Here is an 18,059-nt window from a genome sequence, read left to right as displayed (position 1 = left end):
TTCCAGTGAATGCTGAGACAATGTCACATTCCAGGAATGTCTGTCTTATTTTCCAATCACCAAATATCTGAGAGCCTCAAATATATAAAACCTGAAACATTTCAGACATTGAATTGTCGATGTGTAGCCTTGGATCAGAATCCTGTGTGGCTAGGACCCATCCCAAGGTCAAGGGTTTCTCAAACCCAATACTGATCTGCTGTTGGGTTCAAACTGGGTGTTGTCTACAAATAAAAGAAAGTAATGCACCTGCAATTAAACAAAGCTTTTTCTGAAACTGTGTTTGTCTGTTGATTTCAGCGTCTTTAAATAGGATTGAAGATAAATGAGACAGAGAGAGACAGATTGAGACTGAGAGATTGGAGAGAGCAAGAGTGGGATGGTGAATGACACACAGAGAGAGTGTGTTGGAGATGGTGCATGAGAAAGAGAGAGAGAGATTAAGATAGTGAAAAACAGAGATATTGTGTCTGAGAAAGAGAGGGTGAGACAGTTTACGAGAGAGGAAGAGATACTGACGTTATGTATGAGACAAATGTGGGAGAGAGGGAGACAGTGAGTTTGTACACGGAAGGGAAAAAAAAGGTGGGATTTTACATGAGAGAGAAAAAAAAAACAGTGCGATTGTGCATGAGACAGAGTGAGGAGAGTTTGTATGTGAGACAGATTCACCTTCACACTGGCACTGAGGATCTCCTATATCACACACCAGAATGAAATCAGACTCTGTGTTTGGGTACAAGATGTGGCCCAGGCAATTAGGACATCTGCTCACAAGGATGTTCAGAACTAGGAATCTGGAAGAGAATCATTATGGAACAGAGGGAATCAAGCAAAGAACATGGTGTTGAATTTATGGAAGAGTTCAGTTTCTATTGAGAATTTTGAACCAATGATGTATTGACCCTGTTATACTACTGTCAACAGTTCAGGATTGTGTGTGTGTGTGTGTGTGTGTGTGTGTGTGTGTGTGTGTGTGTGTGTGTGTGTGTGTGTTAGAGATAGTTTAAATTGAGTTTAACTCTGTCTCTGTGCTTGGGAATTGCCTGTCCTTCAGATATTTGACAGCAACATCACATAGAGCTCACCCCATGCTGTACCTGTCCTAGGAACCATTAATGTGGACAATGCAGAGAGAGCTTTACTCTCTATCTCCATCCATTAAACAGGACATATCATCAGAACGTGCAGATGATACACAAATTACTGATGGAATAAACAGGGAAGAGCAGGAGACCTTAGGAGGATACAAACAGACGCTGTTTCCTGTCATTGGGCAGGTGTCTGAGGATGAAAGTAGCCCACAGGTTTGCTGATGTCATCTCAGGAAAACACTCACAGAGAAATATCCTGACTGTGGTTGAACAATCAATATGAAGCACAGAATTCCAGTGAAATAGGCACGTGAGGGCTGAGGGCTTTGTGTTTGTCATAAAGAGCAAAACTGTCACCCAATGTCCTTGGGGAAGAGGCCTGGTCCGGATTTCAACCAAACCACTGCAAACTCACAACGCAACTGAGAAATGGACATTTATAAAACACATCCCATGTCTTCAGTGCAATCTCAAACTTGGTTCTAGGGAATTTAGCAGTTTTGTAATGTCCTCTGTGCGATTCAAGGAGTGAGGAAGTTAGTTTCAGAGACAGGGCGAGAGAGTTACAGAGACACATACAAAATCAGAGACACACAGAGATGGGATGGGAGTGTCCCACAATCTCTCTCACACACACACACACACACACACACACCTACACTGACAAACACTCACTCACACAGATACACAGGGACACAGAATGACCAAATATATTGGCATTTCCAAATTTGAAAGCTCTGTTAAAAATTCAAGTTTTGTGCAAAGATTTGTAGCTCGGGTGCTCGTTGTTGTGGTTCTGTTCGCCGAGCTGGAAGTTTTTGTTGCAAACGTTTCGACCCTTGGCTAGGCGACATCATCAGTGCTCTGGAGCCTCCTGCGAAGCGCTTCTTTGATGTTTCTTCCGGTATTTATAGTGGTCTGTCCTTGCCGCTTCCGGGTGTCAGTTTCAGCTGTCCGCTGTAGTGGTTGGTATATTGGGTCCAGGTCGATGTGTTTGTTGATGGAGTTTGTGGATGAATGCCATGCCTCTAGGAATTCCCTGGCTGTTCTCTGTCTGGCTTGCCCTATGATAGTAGTGTTTTCCCAGTCGAATTCATGTTGCTTGTTGTCTGAGTGTCTGGCTACTAGGGATAGCTAGTCGTGTCGTTTCATGGCTAGTTGATGTTCATGTATGCGGATTGTTAGCTGTCTTCCTGTTTGTCCTATATAGTGTTTTGTGCAGTCCTTGCATGGTATTTTGTAAACTACATTAGTTTTGCTCATGTTGGGTATCGGGTCCTTTGTTCTAGTGAGTTGTTGTCTGAGCGTGGCTGTTGGTTTGTGTGCCGTTATGAGTCCTAAGGGTTGCAGTAGTCTGGCTGTCAGTTCTGAAACGCTCCTGATGTATGGTAGTGTGGCTCGTCCTTTTGGTTGTGGCATGTCCTCGTTCCGTGGTCTGTCTCTTAGGCATCTGTTGATAAAGTTGCGCGGGTATCCATTTTTGGCGAATACCTTGTACAGGTGTTCCTCTTCCTCTTTTTGCAGTTCTGGTGTACTGCAGTGTGTTGTGGCCATTTTGAATAGTGTCCTGATGCAGCTTCGTTTGTGTGTGTTGGGGTGGTTACTTTCATAGTTTAGGACTTGGTCTGTGTGTGTTGTTTTCCTGTGTACCCTTGTGGTGAATTCTCCGTTCGGTGTTCTCTGTACTATCACGTCTAGGAATGGGAGTTGGCTATCCTTTTCTTCTTCTCTCGTGAATCGGATTCCTGTGAGTGTGGCGTTGATGATCCGGTGTGTTTTTTCTATTTCCGTGTTTTTGATGATTACAAACGTGTCATCGATATATCTGACCCAGAGTTTGGGTTCAATTTGTGGTATGAATGTTTGTTCTAACCTTTGCATAACTGCCTCTGCTATGAGTCCCGAGATTGGTGATCCCATGGGTGTTCCATTGATTTGTCCGTATATCTGATTGTTGAATGTAAAGTGTGTAGTGAGGCACAAGTCCAGTAGTTTAAGTATGCCGTCTTTGTTGATAGGTTCCGCCTCCTGTTTTCTGTTCTGTATGTCCAGTAGGTTGGCTATTGTTTCTCTGGCTAGGGTTTTGTCAATCGAAGTGAACAGTGCCGTCACGTCGAATGAGATCATGGTTTCTTCTTTGTCTATGTGTGTATTCCTGATGGCGTCCAAGAATTCCTGTGTTGATTGTATGGAGTGTTTGGATCCGCTGACCAGGTGTTTCAGTTTCTGTTGTAGTTCTTTAGCCAGTTTGTATGCTGGTGTCCCTGGTAGTGATACTATGGGTCTGAGTGGGATGTCTGGTTTGTGTACTTTGGGTAGTCCATAGAATCTGGGGGTGTTGTTGCTTTCCGGTTTCATTCTTTGTAGGTCAGCTTTGGTTATCTGTCCGTTTTTTTGTAGATTCCTTAGTGTGTTATTTATTCTCTTGGTGAGTTGTGGTGTGGGGTCAGAATCCTTCATTTGGTAGGTGTTGGTATCTGCGAGTAGTTGTTGTGCTTTTTTGATGGAATCTGATATATCTAGGATGACCGTCATTCTGCCTTTATCTGCTGGTCGTATGATTATGTTCTTATCGCTTCTTAGTGCTTTCAGTGCTTCCCTCTCCTTGGTGTTGAGGTTATGTGTTCATCTTTTTCTTATCATCATAGGTACGACCGTTTGTCTCACTGTTTGTTGTGTCTCTTCTGTCAGTCCGCATTCATCCACAAACTCCATCAACAAACACATCGACCTGGACCCAATGTACCAACCACTACAGCGGACAGCTGAAATTGACAACCGGAAGTGGCAAGGACAGACCACTACAAATACCGGAAGAAACATCAAAGAAGCGCTTCGCAGGAGGCTCCAGAGCACTGATGATGTCGCCTAGCCAGGGGACGAAACGTTTGCAACAAAAACTTCCAGCTTGGTGAACAGAACCACAACTCCGTTAAAAATCCCTGGATGTCAGATGAATACAGGACATTCACACACCTGGGTCAGAGTCACCACATAAACATAGTGGCTACAAGAGCAGGCCAGAGGTTAATTATACTGTGGTGAGTGGCTCACCTCCTGACTCCCCAAGGCACAAGTCAGGAGTGTGTTTGAATACTCCCCACTTGCCTGAATGAGTGAAGTTTCAACAACTCTCAAGAAACTTGACACCATCCAGGACAAAGCAGCCCTCGTGATTGGCACTACATCCACAAGCATCCACTCCCTTCATCTCTGACGCTCAATAGTAGCAGTGTCTAAAAGGTGCACTGTAGAAAATCACCAAAGATACTCAGACAACACCTTCCAAATCCACAAACACTTCCATCCCGAAGGGCAAGAGCAGCAGATATATCGGAATGCCAACATCTTCAAGTTCCCCACCAAGCCCCTCACAATCCTGACATGGAAATGCATCACCATTCCTTCACCATCACTGGGTCCAAGGCCTGGTATTCCCTCCCTCATGGCATTGTGGGTCAACCCACAGCAAATGGACTGCAGGGGTTCAAGAAGGTAACTCACCACCACCTTCTCAAGGGGCAGCTAGGGACGGGCAATAAATGCTAGCACACCCAGCAATGCCCAGATCCCACCAATGAATAAATAATGTCTTCTACACTCCTCCGTGTTGTCCTCTATACAGATTCATCCCCTGCACTGTGTGATACTCTGGCTAGTGACGTGGTGAATGCCTGTCACTCTGCACTAAACACTGAGATAAACCTGACAGCCCACAAGTAAACACAAAGTGAATGAGCCTTTAGAAAGTTAGCTCAGAGCCAGACAGTGCATCCTATGTTGCTGCATAAAATGTGCCCATGCCCCTGACTGTGAACCAACCTGGCAGAAGCAGGTACGACATCAGTGTCTCTGAGCTCCACAGTGAAGGGTGAGTTAATCTGAAAGCAGCCAGAATGATGTGGTGAGGCTGGGGTTTGGTGATGCCCACACACACGGACAAAGTGTGGGAGAGGACAGTGTTGATGGAGCATGCAGTGAAATGGTGCTGATGGTGGAGATGGATGAAGACCTGAAGAAGCAAACAGTGAGCTCCTGCCTCCAGGTAACTGCCCAGGCTTTCCTGTTGGGAACTAGCACCATCTGGTTTCCATAGGAACTGAAGGAAGGATTAGAATCTCCATCAAAATGAGGCAAGATCAGCTCCTAATGAGATAGAACGGCATGAAAAGGAAGCAGTTACCCCTCACTAGTGCGATTCAGAATTCGATGTTTAAACCAGAAAGGGGGAAATTGGAAATACTTTTCACAACAAAATCCAATGATTTCATTCTTGGCATATTTCCCCAACTTTGTTGTCTTTGCTCAGACCACTCAAGGTAGCGGAAAATTCAACTCTATAAAAATTACTTAGAATGTTCTTTTTAATCTACTTCATGTATTGTCGCTCAGGCCTGAGTACTTTTGATGCTTATCTTCCCGTAGGGCACAGAGCAGACCTATCGGCTTCCTGTAGGACCCACGTGGACACCAGAACCATGATCTGACCCCTGACCCCGTAGCATCCTAACCTCGACACAGAATGGAATCGGCCCCGTCAGTGACTTAGAATCGCTACAGTGAGGAAACAGGCCTGTCAGTCCAACAAGTGCACACCAACCTCCGAAGACTAACCCATCCAGGCGCATTCCTTATCCCTGTTTACCCCTGACTAATGCACCTAAACTGCATATCCCTGAACAATGGGATAGGCAATTTAACATGGTCAATTCACCGAACCTGTACATCTTTAGATTGTGGGAGGATATCTACGCAGACACGGGAAGAATGTGCAAACTCCACACAGACATTGCCCGAACCCGGGTCCCTGGTGCTGTGAGGCAGCACTGCTAACCACTGTGTTACCATGCCACCCAGAGGAGGCCCAACTAGCCTTTGTCCAGTCCCAAATCCCGTGACTACTCCAACCCAAGGAGGTCCTGCCTGACCGGGCCCGACTCACTAACCTCCACGAACAGTAGACTCGCTTCACCAACACCCAGAAACGTCCAGAAAACTGCAATGGCACAGGAAAACCCTGCTGGCCTCTATGTGATGCTGAAACAGCACAGTTTCAAGACTACCCACCCACCTCCTTGCATACTGATCGCAAATGTCCAGGATATCAAAAACAAAATACATGAACTCAGATCCAGACTTACCTCCCAGGGGCAACTCAGAGGCTGTTGTGTGCTGTGTTACCAGAGACTTGGCTCACCCCTGCCATTCCTGACTGCTCCCTCCAAGCTGATGAGTTCTCCAAACACCGCATAGACCACATAGCATCCTTGGGGAGGGTGAAGGGTGGTGGGATCTGTTTCCTGATTGACACCTCCTGTTGCTTGGATGTAGCAACCCTGACAGGCCATTGCTCCCCTCCACCTAGAATACCTTAAACTACTTTAGGTGAGAGTTCACCTCGCCCATCCTGACAGCAGTCTACATCCCAACCCATGCGGATGCGAAAAAGCCCCGGATGAAGTTTACACCGACATAAACATTCTGAGACAAAATTCCCTGAGGCCTTACTCATCGTGGTGGTGACCCCCAACCAATCCAACCTCAAGAGGGCACTGCCAAAGTCCCACCAACACATCTCCTGTTCCACTAAAATACCCAACATCCTGGACCAGTGTTACACAACCATCAAACACACTGACTGCTCCACACCCCGCAGCACACATTGGAAAATCAGATCACAACGCTGTGTCCCTCCTCCCAGCTTAAAAACAGTAGGTAAAACGGGAGGATCCTTCTCAGAAAGCAATACAATGCTGGTCCGAGGCAGCGGAAGAGCATCTCGGGACTGGTTGGAATCAGTGAACTGGACTCTATTCAAGGACTCAGTGGGAATCCTGGATGAGTACACGATCACTGTCATGTATTTCATTAGCAAACGTGTACAGGAGTGTGTTCCAAAGTCATTCCGGTTGTTCCACATGGGAACCTTGGATAAACTGGGAATTCCACTCCCTCCTGAGCACCACACACTCAGCATTCAAGTTGTATTACCCAGACCAATACAGAAAATCCAGATATGACCTCCGCAAAACCATCAGAGATGCCAAGAGGCAATACCAAACCAAGTTAGAGGTGCAAACAAGTCATCCAGACTCCCACTGCCTGTGGGAAGGCCTAAACAACATAACGGGATACAAAATGAAGCAGCACAGGATAGCAGACAAAGAGACATCCCTCCCAGATGTGCTCAATGCTTTCTATGCTCGTTTCAAGCAGAATACCTGCCCCGATAGCACCGGGTGCACCTGTTCTCACCATCACTCCTGCTCACGCCAGAGCAGCCTTCCCTGGGGTCAACCCAAGGAAAGAAACAGGCCCAGACAGAGTCCCTGGCTGTTCACTCCGACCCTGTGTGAACCAGCTGTTGGAGGTATTCACTGAAATCTTCAATCTCTCCTGACTGCACTCCAAACACCCCACCTGCTTCAAGAAGACCACCACCATCCCAGTACCTAGGAAAGCCAGTGCAATGTGCCTGAACGATTACCACCCAGTGATAATGACTAATGCTGTAGTGCTTCGAGAGGCTGGTACTGGCCCACATCAGACCTGGTCTCCCAGCCTGCCTCGATCCCCTGCAATTTGTCTTCCGATATAACAGGTCCACAGCATTTCCCAACCCTACCCTCATCCCTGGAACATTTGGATACAAGGATATCTATGTCAGACTCCTGTTCATTGACTATATCGCCACCTTCAACACCATTATCCCCTCCAGACTGATCACAAAACTCTGAAACTCTGCGTGTTGGCTCCACCCTCTGCAGCTGGATCCTCAGCTTTCTGACCCACAGACCGCAATCAGTGAAGATAGACAGCAGCACCTCCTCCACGATAACCCTCAACCCTGGAGCCTCCCAAGGATGTGTTCTCAGCCCTGACTGTACTCCCTGTACACCCACGGCAGTGTGGCTAAATTCCGTACAAACACCATCTCCATGTTTGCTGCAGACCTCACTACTGGAGGATACGAATGAGGTAAATGGCTTGGTGCCATGGTGCACCCTCTCTCTCAGCATCGGTAAAACTGACCATTGACGTCATAAAGAAAGGAGGAGAACATGCCTCCTTCTACATCAATGGAGCTGAGGCTGAGAAGGTGGAGAGTGTCAAGTTCTGAGGAGTGACAGTAACTATCAAGCTGTCCTGGACTTCCCACATAGTGATAATCCACAAGGCACAACAACGCATCTTGTTCCTCAGGCAACTTCGGGAATTTGGCCTGTCCATAAGGTCCCTCACCAAACTCTCCAGATGCAACACAGAGAGCATCCTGTCCCGGTGTAACACGTGCTCTGCCCAGTACGGTAATGAACTACAGGAGGGTGTGTGCACAGCCCAGAACATCACGGAAGTCAACTTTCCATCCATGGACTCCATTTACAGGCTCTTTGCCGTGGAATGGCTGCCAACATCATCGAGGACCCCTCCCACTCCAGTAATGATCTCCTACAACCTCGCCCGTCAGGCAGAAGATCCTGAAGCTTGAACACACGCACCAGCAGCTTCAGGAACAGCTTCTTCCCAGCTGTTATTAGAGTGATGGATGGAATCTCTAACTTCAAATAATACTGACCTTGTAAATGTTGGTCTTGCCCAGTGCACACCCTGTGGGATGTAACCTGTACGCCTCTGTCTAAGTTTCTATTCACCCTGTGTCCTGTACATCCCTGCTCACTGTGATCTACCTGTACTGCTCATAAACAAAGCTTTACACTGCACTGAGGGAAACATGACAGTCAATCAATCGATCAATCAATGTGTCTCCCTTCACCCTGAACCACAGCTTTTCAACATGTCTCTCTGCTCTAAGTGTCTTCGACAACATGTTACTGACCTGTCCTTACTTTAAACTAGGGGAGGCTCTGCCCCAACTGATTGACCGGGGGTTAAATATCCAGAGGGACCAGCCTATTCAGAAACACAGTCAGGAATGTCAGGGAGGTGGTGTAACTCTGATATTCAAGGACGACATCAGGGCAGTGCTGAGAGATGATATAGGTTTTAGCGAGAATGAGGTTGAATCCATTTGGGTGGAAATTAGAAATTCTAAGAAGAAATGTCTCTGATAGGTGCATTCTATTGGACACCAAATAATAACATCACATTGGGGTGGGCAATAAACAGGGAAATAACTAAAGCGTGTAAAATTGGCATGGCAATGATAGTGGGGGATTTTAATCTACATGTAGATTGGTCGAACCAGCTCAGTCAGGAGAGCCTTGAGGAGGAGTTAGGTGTGTGTATCCGTCATAGTTTTCTTGAACAGAATGTCATGGAACAAGTGAGGGAGCAAGCTATCATAGATCAGGTCCTGTGTGACGAGGCAGGAATAATAAATGACCTCACAGTTAGGGATCCTCTTGGAAAGAGCGATCACAGGATGGGTGAATTTGGAATACAGATGGAGAGTATGAAGGTAAAATCCAATGTGAGGGTGCTGTGCTTAAACAAGGGGGACTACAACAGATTGAGGGAAGACCTGGCTAAAGTGGACAGGGAATGAAGATTTCATCGGGGGACAGTTGAAATCTTTAAAAATGCTCAGCGAAGATATATTCCAGTGAAAAGGAAGGACTGTAAGAAAAGGAGTAATCTGCCCTGGATGTCTAAGGAAATAAGGAAGGCTATCAAATTGAAAGGGGAGGTGTAGAAAATGGCCAAGAACAGCAGGAAACTAGAAAACTGGGAAAACTTTAAATGTCAAAAAAAGGCACAAAAACAGCTACTAAGAAAAGTAAAATAGAACATGAGAAAAGATGCATGCAGAATTTAAAGACAAGTAGCAAATGTTTCCACAAATACATAAAATGAAAAGAGTGGTTAAAGTAAACGTTTGACCTTTAGAGGATGAGAAGGGGCATTTAGTAATGGGATATGATGAAATGGCCGAGACATTGAACAGGTATTTTGTCTCCACCTTCACAGTGGAGGACACTAATAACAGGCCAATAATTGACAAAATGATGAAGGGAGGTGAGGACCTGGAAACCATTATTATTACGGAAGTGTTAGTTTTGGGTAAGCTAATGGAGGTAAGGATAGATACGTCTCCTAGCCCTGATGGAATACATCCCAGGATACTAAAGTAGATGACAGGAGGAATAGTATGTGCACTGGCGGTAACTTTCTAAAATTCGCTGGAATCTGGGGCAGTCCCAGCAGATTGGAAAACAGCCAATGTGATGCCATTGTTTAAAAAGGGAGAGCAAAAAATATGGGGAATTATAGGCCGATTAGATGAACCTCTGATGGGCGGTGGGGGGCAATGCTTGTGTCTATGAACAAGGAAGAAATACCAGGGCATCTCGATAGAAATTGTCCCATTGGACAGACGCAGCATGGGTTCATGAAGGGCAGGTCACGCTTGACAAATCTTTTGGAATTCTATGAAGACATTTCAAGCAATGTGGACAACGGGGACCCAGTGGATGTGATGTACCTAGATTTATAAAAGGTCTTCAGCAGGATGCTGTACAAATGGCTGTTGCAGAAGGTTAAGATGGATGGTATTCCGGGCAGAGTATTAGCATGGGCAGAGGATTAGTTGACCAACAGGAAACAAAGACTGAGGATAAATGAGTGCTGTTCTGGTTGGCAATCAGTGACTAGTCAGTGTGCCTCAGGGGTCAGTGTTGGGACAGCAATTACTTACAATTTATATCAATGATTTGGGGAGTTGGGGACCACATGCAGGGTGTCAAAGTTTGCAGGTGACACTAAGATGAGTGGCAGAGCAAGTATACAGAGGACTATGAAACTTTGCAGAGGAACATAGATACACTGAGTGAGTGGGCAAAGATATGCCAGATGGGAAAACAATGTTAATAAATGTGAAGTCATCCATTTTGGTCGGAGTAACAGTAAAACAGATTATTACATGAATGGTAACAATGTTGCAGCATGATGCTGTGCAGAGGGACCTGAGTGCCCTTGCACATGAATCACAGAGGGTTAGTCTACAGGTACAAGTAATTAAGAAGGCAAATGGAATTTTGCCCTTCTTTGTGAAAGGGATTGAGTTTAAAAGCAGAGAGGTAATGCTGCAGCTGTACAAGGTCCTGGTGAGGTCATACCTGGAAAACTGTGTGCAGTATTGGGGTCTCCTTACTTGAGGAAGAATATACTGGAGGTGGAGGGGCTGCAGATGAGGTTCACGAGGTTGTTTCCAGGGTTGAGGGAGTTGGCTTATGAGGAAAGACTGAGTGGATTTGGATAGTAATCATAGGGATTAGAAAAAATGAGAGGGAATCTTATGGAAACATATAGAATTATAAGATAGAGGTAGATAGGATGTTTCCACTGGAGGGTGAAACTAGGATGGGAGGACATGGCCTCGAGATTAGAGGGAGTGGATTTAGTACTGAATTGTGAAGACATTTCTTCACACAGAGGGTTGGTAATACGTAGAACTCCTTGCCCAGGGATGTAGTTGATGCTAGTTCAGTAAACATTTTCAAAAGGGAAGGGAGATTTTTTATTGAAAAATAAAGGAATTAAGGGATACAGTGAGAGGGCGGTAAGTGGAGCTAGTCCAGGAAAAGACCAGCCACGATCTTATTGAATGGCGGAGCAGGCTCTGAATGGCCGGATGGCCAACTCCTGATCCTCGTTCTTATGTTCCTGTCCTTATTATTGACTGGAGGAACAGCAATTATTTATGTCGCATTCTTTTTGAACAGGGGTGTATTGTTTATAACCATCCATTTCTTTGGAACCGCTTCAAAATCTCCAGAGAACTGAAAGATTATGGTCAATGTCTCTATCTCTCCTCTCATTAACTCACTTACATGCAGTCAAAGGTGGGTAAAAGTCCTATTCCATTGGGTGAATAGTGTATTGGATTGAAAGGGTTAACTGGACCTGTTTGTTTTGTGACTGTATTTAATGTCAAACTCCACAGTCCGTAATTGTGTCCCAAGAGGGTTTGCTCCGTCTATTAATTACAAATTCCTTACAATGTACACAGCTATAGTATCAGTGACAGCATCACCTCCAGCATCACCCCCAGCACTAACAGGGACCGGCAGCTCCAGAGACTGGGAGCTCGGGAGAAGAAAGATTTGAATCAGAGAACAATGGATTGGAATGTTACAACCATGGGTTGGAATCTGAATACAGAAGATCGGAATTTTACAACAATGGACAGGAGTTTCTCAGCAACAATTGATTATATTTCTGAAAATTACCACTTGATGTCATTAGCTACTCGGATCCGTTATATACTCCTGGTTATTCAACGTATTTGCTATCCCACCCTTGTTATTGTTGGTGTTCCTGGTAAGTCTCTAGCTCTTCTATTAACTCTTAGAACGATCTTTAACTGCATCGCTTTTTTTTTGCCAGTTACTCTGTCCTCCTTGTTGCTGTTGCTGTTGTTCCTGCTGGGGATATATCCACCCATTAGATCTGCAAATCATGTTTTACTCTATTAATGTTCTTGTCATTCATCTTTATCCATTGACGCTCACCCCATCCTTGACCAAGTCATGAAGATCAGTGAGATTGTTCAGAATCTTAACAATCCATTTAGAGTCAAAGAATTAGAGAAATGTGCAGCAGGGAAACAGACCCTTCAGTCCAACTCATCCGTGCTGGCTAGATATCCCAACCTAATCTAGTGCCATTTGCAACACAAGGTCCATATCCTTCCCAACCCTTCATATAACCATCCAAATGTAATTTCACAACAGCCTCCACCACTTCCTCTGACAGCTCATTCCAGACAAGTTCCACCCTCTACATGAAAATGTTGCCCCTTAGCTTCTTTATAGATTTTTCCCCTCTCACCCTAAAACGATGCCATCCAGTTCTGGACTCCCCCACACCAGAGAAAACACCTTGTTCTTTTACCCTATCCATGCCCCTCAGGATTTTGGAAACTTCTGCACGGTCACCCCTCAGTCTCCGACACTACAGGGAAAACAGCCCCAGCCTACTCAGCCTCTCCTTATAGCTCAAATCCTCCAACCCTGGCAACATCCTTGCAAATTTTTTCTGAGCCCTTTCAAGTTTTACAACATCCTTCTGATAGGACTGAGTTGAACCCAAGCTTTGTTGACCTCATGCTTTTTCTTGGCATTGATTCTGGTCGCCACCGTTTCCACAATGTGCCTCATCACAGAGACCTTTCCAGTCAATTCATCTTCTCAGTTCCTCCTCCTGACCAACATATCTGAACACACCATCCACCCACCCGCATTCCTGCTACATCAGGAGTAAACAAGTATGGTCTCTCAAGACTGGCAGCCAAGAAAACAAAGTTGTAGGCAAACTGGGACTTTCATAATGTGCCTTGCATTGTTCCTCAAAACTGTTGCTCAATTACGATTAACTTAACCAGATAATGTCTGTTCTTGGACTTGTTATTGGTTTCATTGCTTGTGCGCTAATCTATTCCCAAGCTCCAAGTGACCCGTGACCCCTCTTTTGTCCAAACTGCCCAGTGCGTCCAAACCAATGTCTGACAATATCCAAAAGCAGGCAAGTGTCTTGGTGCCATGACTGTTGGCTATGAGAGAATGTTCCTGTATTTGTATTGGAGAAGGTCTACTCCCCCACAAGCTTATTCAATGACCTGCTCAACCCCACCTGCAATACTCCTTCCTCCACACCACCCCCATGTAGTTATCCACACCAAGAAGCCAGCACAGTTAATGGCAGGGCCATGCGGAAAGTTGTTGAACAGAGACATCAAGGGGTGCAGGCACATAGTACCATGAAAGTGGCATCACAGGTAAACAGGGTGATGAAGAAGGCATTTGGCAAACTTGCCCAAAACCAGAGGGTATAGGTTTAAAGTGATGAAAGAAAAGATTTAAACAGGACCAGAGAGTCAACTTTATCACATAAAATGTGGCATTTCTGTAGGAAAAAGCAACCAGAAGAAGTGGTAGCATTTGGGACAAAAGGCAAAATTTAAAGCAATTTTGAACAGGTATATGGTTAGGAAAAGTTTAGAGGGATATGTGACAAATACAGGCAAATAGAACTAACTCTGTTCAGAAAACGTGGTTGTCATGGACCAGTTGGACAGAAAGGTCTGTTTTGTGCTCTATGACTCTATGGCTCAGAGCTGAGGACACATGGCAGGAGGATTGGCAGGACAGAACATCAACCAGAAACCAATCCCTCATTGTAGACCCCACTACATACCCAATCGCTTTCATCTCCGATGACAACAGTGGACGTTTTAAACTGTTTCCAGCCTGGCTAAGCCCTCTGTGCAGATACCAACATCAGTGAGAGTACAGAGACCATCCGAGACGACAGGTATGGTACAGTCCAAACAATACCTTTGACTGTTCGAGAGTGTCCACTGTCTAAACCTGATGGTGGCCTTACAGAGCTCAGTCAAGTTACTGACGAAGCTATTGCTGGGCTCTGTGACCATGTGTGCACCCAGATAATAAGTATTCTTCCGAACAAGATGCGTTATCTCACACATTTGTCATGTGTCTGCTCATTTCACTGCCTGACAATGGATCCTGATTTCCTGGACAATTTTCCTTACTTATTTCCACGGATCAAGTCATCAAAATTTGAAATGTTGCCCTTTTATTCAGAGTTAGAGCCATGAGTGTACCTCACCAGTCCCAGTGGAACAATGGGGGAGCACAGATATTTATACGCCTGCAGTCTGTAAAATACCTATTCAACGCGACGCTGATTAAAGTCCATCTAAACATTGTCGCAATCCTCAAGCATATGCAATAATTTGTTGTTTTTTCATTCAATATGATTCTGCTACTTTATTTACTTCTCAATCTCCTGAGGAAACCCATGTTTCATCCTCAGGTGTTCCTTTTGTTCCACACCTGATGTACCACGTCCCTGGTTTACAATGAGGTGCCAATTGTGATTATGTTTTCATTGCAGTGGAATCATTTCAATTCATAGCTTTATTGCAATGGAATTCTGTCCGGCCTACTAGAGGTGAGGAAATCTTTCAGCCAATCCAACACTTAATTCCCCCTGTGGAGTAAAATACCACAGAATCTGCCAATCTGAAATAAAAACACACTCTGAAAGTACTCAACAGATCGGGCAGCATCCATGGAGAGGGGGACAGTCAGGAATTCAGGTTAGAGACCTGGAGTCAGAACTGGGAGTGGTCAGAGCTGTTTATTTAAATTAGGAATGGAAATGAGATGGCTGCGGAGAACAGCGAATGATCTGTACTGATGTGGAAGACAGAAGAGATTAAATGACAACAAGAATTTAAATGAAAGACAAAATGGGAAAGATAGAGAAATAATTCTTTAGAGGGAGTTGGGAGGTCATGTTGCTGCTGTGCAGGACATTGGTTAGGCTATGTTTGGAATATTTTGTGCAATTCTTGTCTCCCTTCTTAGGAAAGATATTATGAAACTTGAAAGGGTTCAGAAAAGATTTTCAAGGACATTGCCAAGGTTGAAGAGTGTAAGATATAAGGAGAGGCTGCATAGGCTGGGGCTGTTCTACCTTGGATCATCGGAGGCTTAGGGGTGACCTTATTGACGTTTATAAAATCATGAGGGGCATGGATAGGATAGACAAGGTTTTTTCTCTCAAGTCAAGGAGTCCAGTATGAGAGGGCATAGCCTTAGTTTGAGAGGGGAAAGGTTTAAAGGAGACCTAAGGGGCAAATATTTCATGCAGAGGGTATTTAATGTAAGGTATGAGCTGCCAGAGGAAGTGGTGGAGGTTGGTACAACAACAACATTTAAAAGACATTTGGATGGTTATTTGAATAGGAAATGTTTAGAGGGATATGGATCAAATGCTAGTAAATGGGACATGATGAATTTAAGACATCTGGTCAGCATGGAGCAGTTGTTTCTGGCTGTACAGCTCTTTCATTCTATGACTGTAACTACAGATGCAAAATCATCACTGTGCCACACTAAAACTGTGGGTCAGAGATCCTGATCTAAGTTGTTGAACTTAGTGTCAATTGCAAACTTTGCCCTATTTTTAGGAAGTATCTTTGATGATGATTTTGTATTTTCCTATTTATAATTTTTGCTCTTGTACTTGTCCTGGTACAATCTCAATGTGCTTTTCGTTTTCATCCCTTCTCCCATCTAATGTCTCCTGTCTCCCGGGTTACCACAGATCTTTTCATTTGTTGTTCCTTCCTTTCCATGATGGGGTTAAATCCTGTTTCAGTACATTTCCAGTTCCGACAAAGGGTTAGCAGCCTGAAATGTTAACGCTGTCTCCCCACAGGCACTGCCAGAGCTGCTGGGAATTTTCAGCATTTCCTGTTTGTTTTCTATCGTCTTATCTTTTCCTTCTTGCCCTGACTGTGAAAACTTTGATCTGACTGAAATTGATTTAACCTCTGACCTTTGCTATCATGTCATTGCAAGCCTTAGGTCAATTACAATAACACACCAAGTTGGCAGAGCTCATCGAAAGGGACTTTCAGTTGGATTAGCTCCACAACCACATAAGTATAATCGGCGTTTTCAAATATCTCACAGTCTTGATTACATTTCCCACAGTAAACACAACGTTGTGATACTGAGCAAAGGGCAGTGGTCAGTTGTCAATTCACAATGGAACACCTAACCTCAAGCTGCAGTCCTCAACCTTGTCCCTTAACTGCAGCCTATCACTGCCTTTCCCTCAGGATATATGTTTAGTGTCTTACAAACCATTACTTTATACACAGTTTGCCACTTGGTTCTGTGTTATATTGAGTAAAGCTCTGTATCTACTCAACCAGTTGATTAATTTGTTACCTAACTGTCCTTTCCATGATAATACTCTGGTTTTGAAATCCATTTCTCCTTGTTGTTTATTTATTAACATGACTAATTAGTGAGACGGCGATGCACTTGCCTCTCTTCATGACTATTTTGGCTGTTCCAGTCTGCGGGTATCACTGGTTAATATGCAAATCCATGTTCTATCAACTTTGAAAAACAGGATCTTTACATCCTCTGAATTATTCTTTCCCACCATCTTTCCGCATCACATGGCTTGCACAAAATTGTAACTAATGTTCAGTTGAGCTGATCCATCTCACTTCTCTTGCGATATTATGTACAGAATACACTTTTATATGATTACCAAGATCTGACAGTGTTTCAGTAAAATAAATCCTACATGGAGGTAGAGCGACCTATGACCAGTTTGAGATGCTTTGCAATTCATGACTCTTTGAATATCTCACCATTCACCACGGAGTTGAGAAAGCATTCCCAGAATTTCATTGAGGTCACTCTAAACCGTTCCTGAGACTTCATAGAAATGGACCCTTCTGACAATATTAATGGAAAGTTATAAAATGATAGAAGTAAAGCAAAATACTGCAGATGCTATAAATCTGAAATAAGAACAGACAATGCTGGGAGTGCTGATGGAACATCATCAGCCTGAAATGTGAACTTATCTCTCCAGAAGTTTAGCCTGATCCAATAAAAAAGTAGAATATTGCTCTAAGTTAGGATCACTAGGTATCCTGTGAAGGAGAGTATGTTGAGCTGATGGCTTTCCATTTCTGACAAATAATACAGGTTAGGATCCCATTCCTAATAAGTAATTTACTTCGTAGTAGATGGAAAAGGAACATTTGACAGGTTGTATTGCGACAATGAAGAGGTACTTGAGAAGGATTTTTCAAATAGGATAATGATCAGGAACTGATACCCACCATGATCACTAGAGACTAATGAAGGGAAACCTGGGCTGATTCTCCACAAAAAAACTTTGAATGACTTTGTAAAGATGAAGAACAGGAACCTGGATATTTTCTCTACTCTAAGAAAAGGTGACTGATCTCTGTCATACTTCAGAAACTGAAACATACCTCCCATGGTCTTTGTGATATCTTCTATAATCCCTTGTTTTCCCTTCAATAACCGGTCAGCTTGGTGTCAATCTTGACATCATCTCTTACAAAATGCATTTCCTCATTTTTCTGTTTCAGTCCAAATGTGAGTTCCTAATTAATGGATGATTTTTTTGGATCCAGTC

This window comes from Hemiscyllium ocellatum, chromosome 12 (assembly GCF_020745735.1).
Source record: "Hemiscyllium ocellatum isolate sHemOce1 chromosome 12, sHemOce1.pat.X.cur, whole genome shotgun sequence".
Lineage (NCBI taxonomy): Eukaryota > Metazoa > Chordata > Chondrichthyes > Orectolobiformes > Hemiscylliidae > Hemiscyllium > Hemiscyllium ocellatum.
This window is presented reverse-complemented; position numbering follows the sequence as displayed.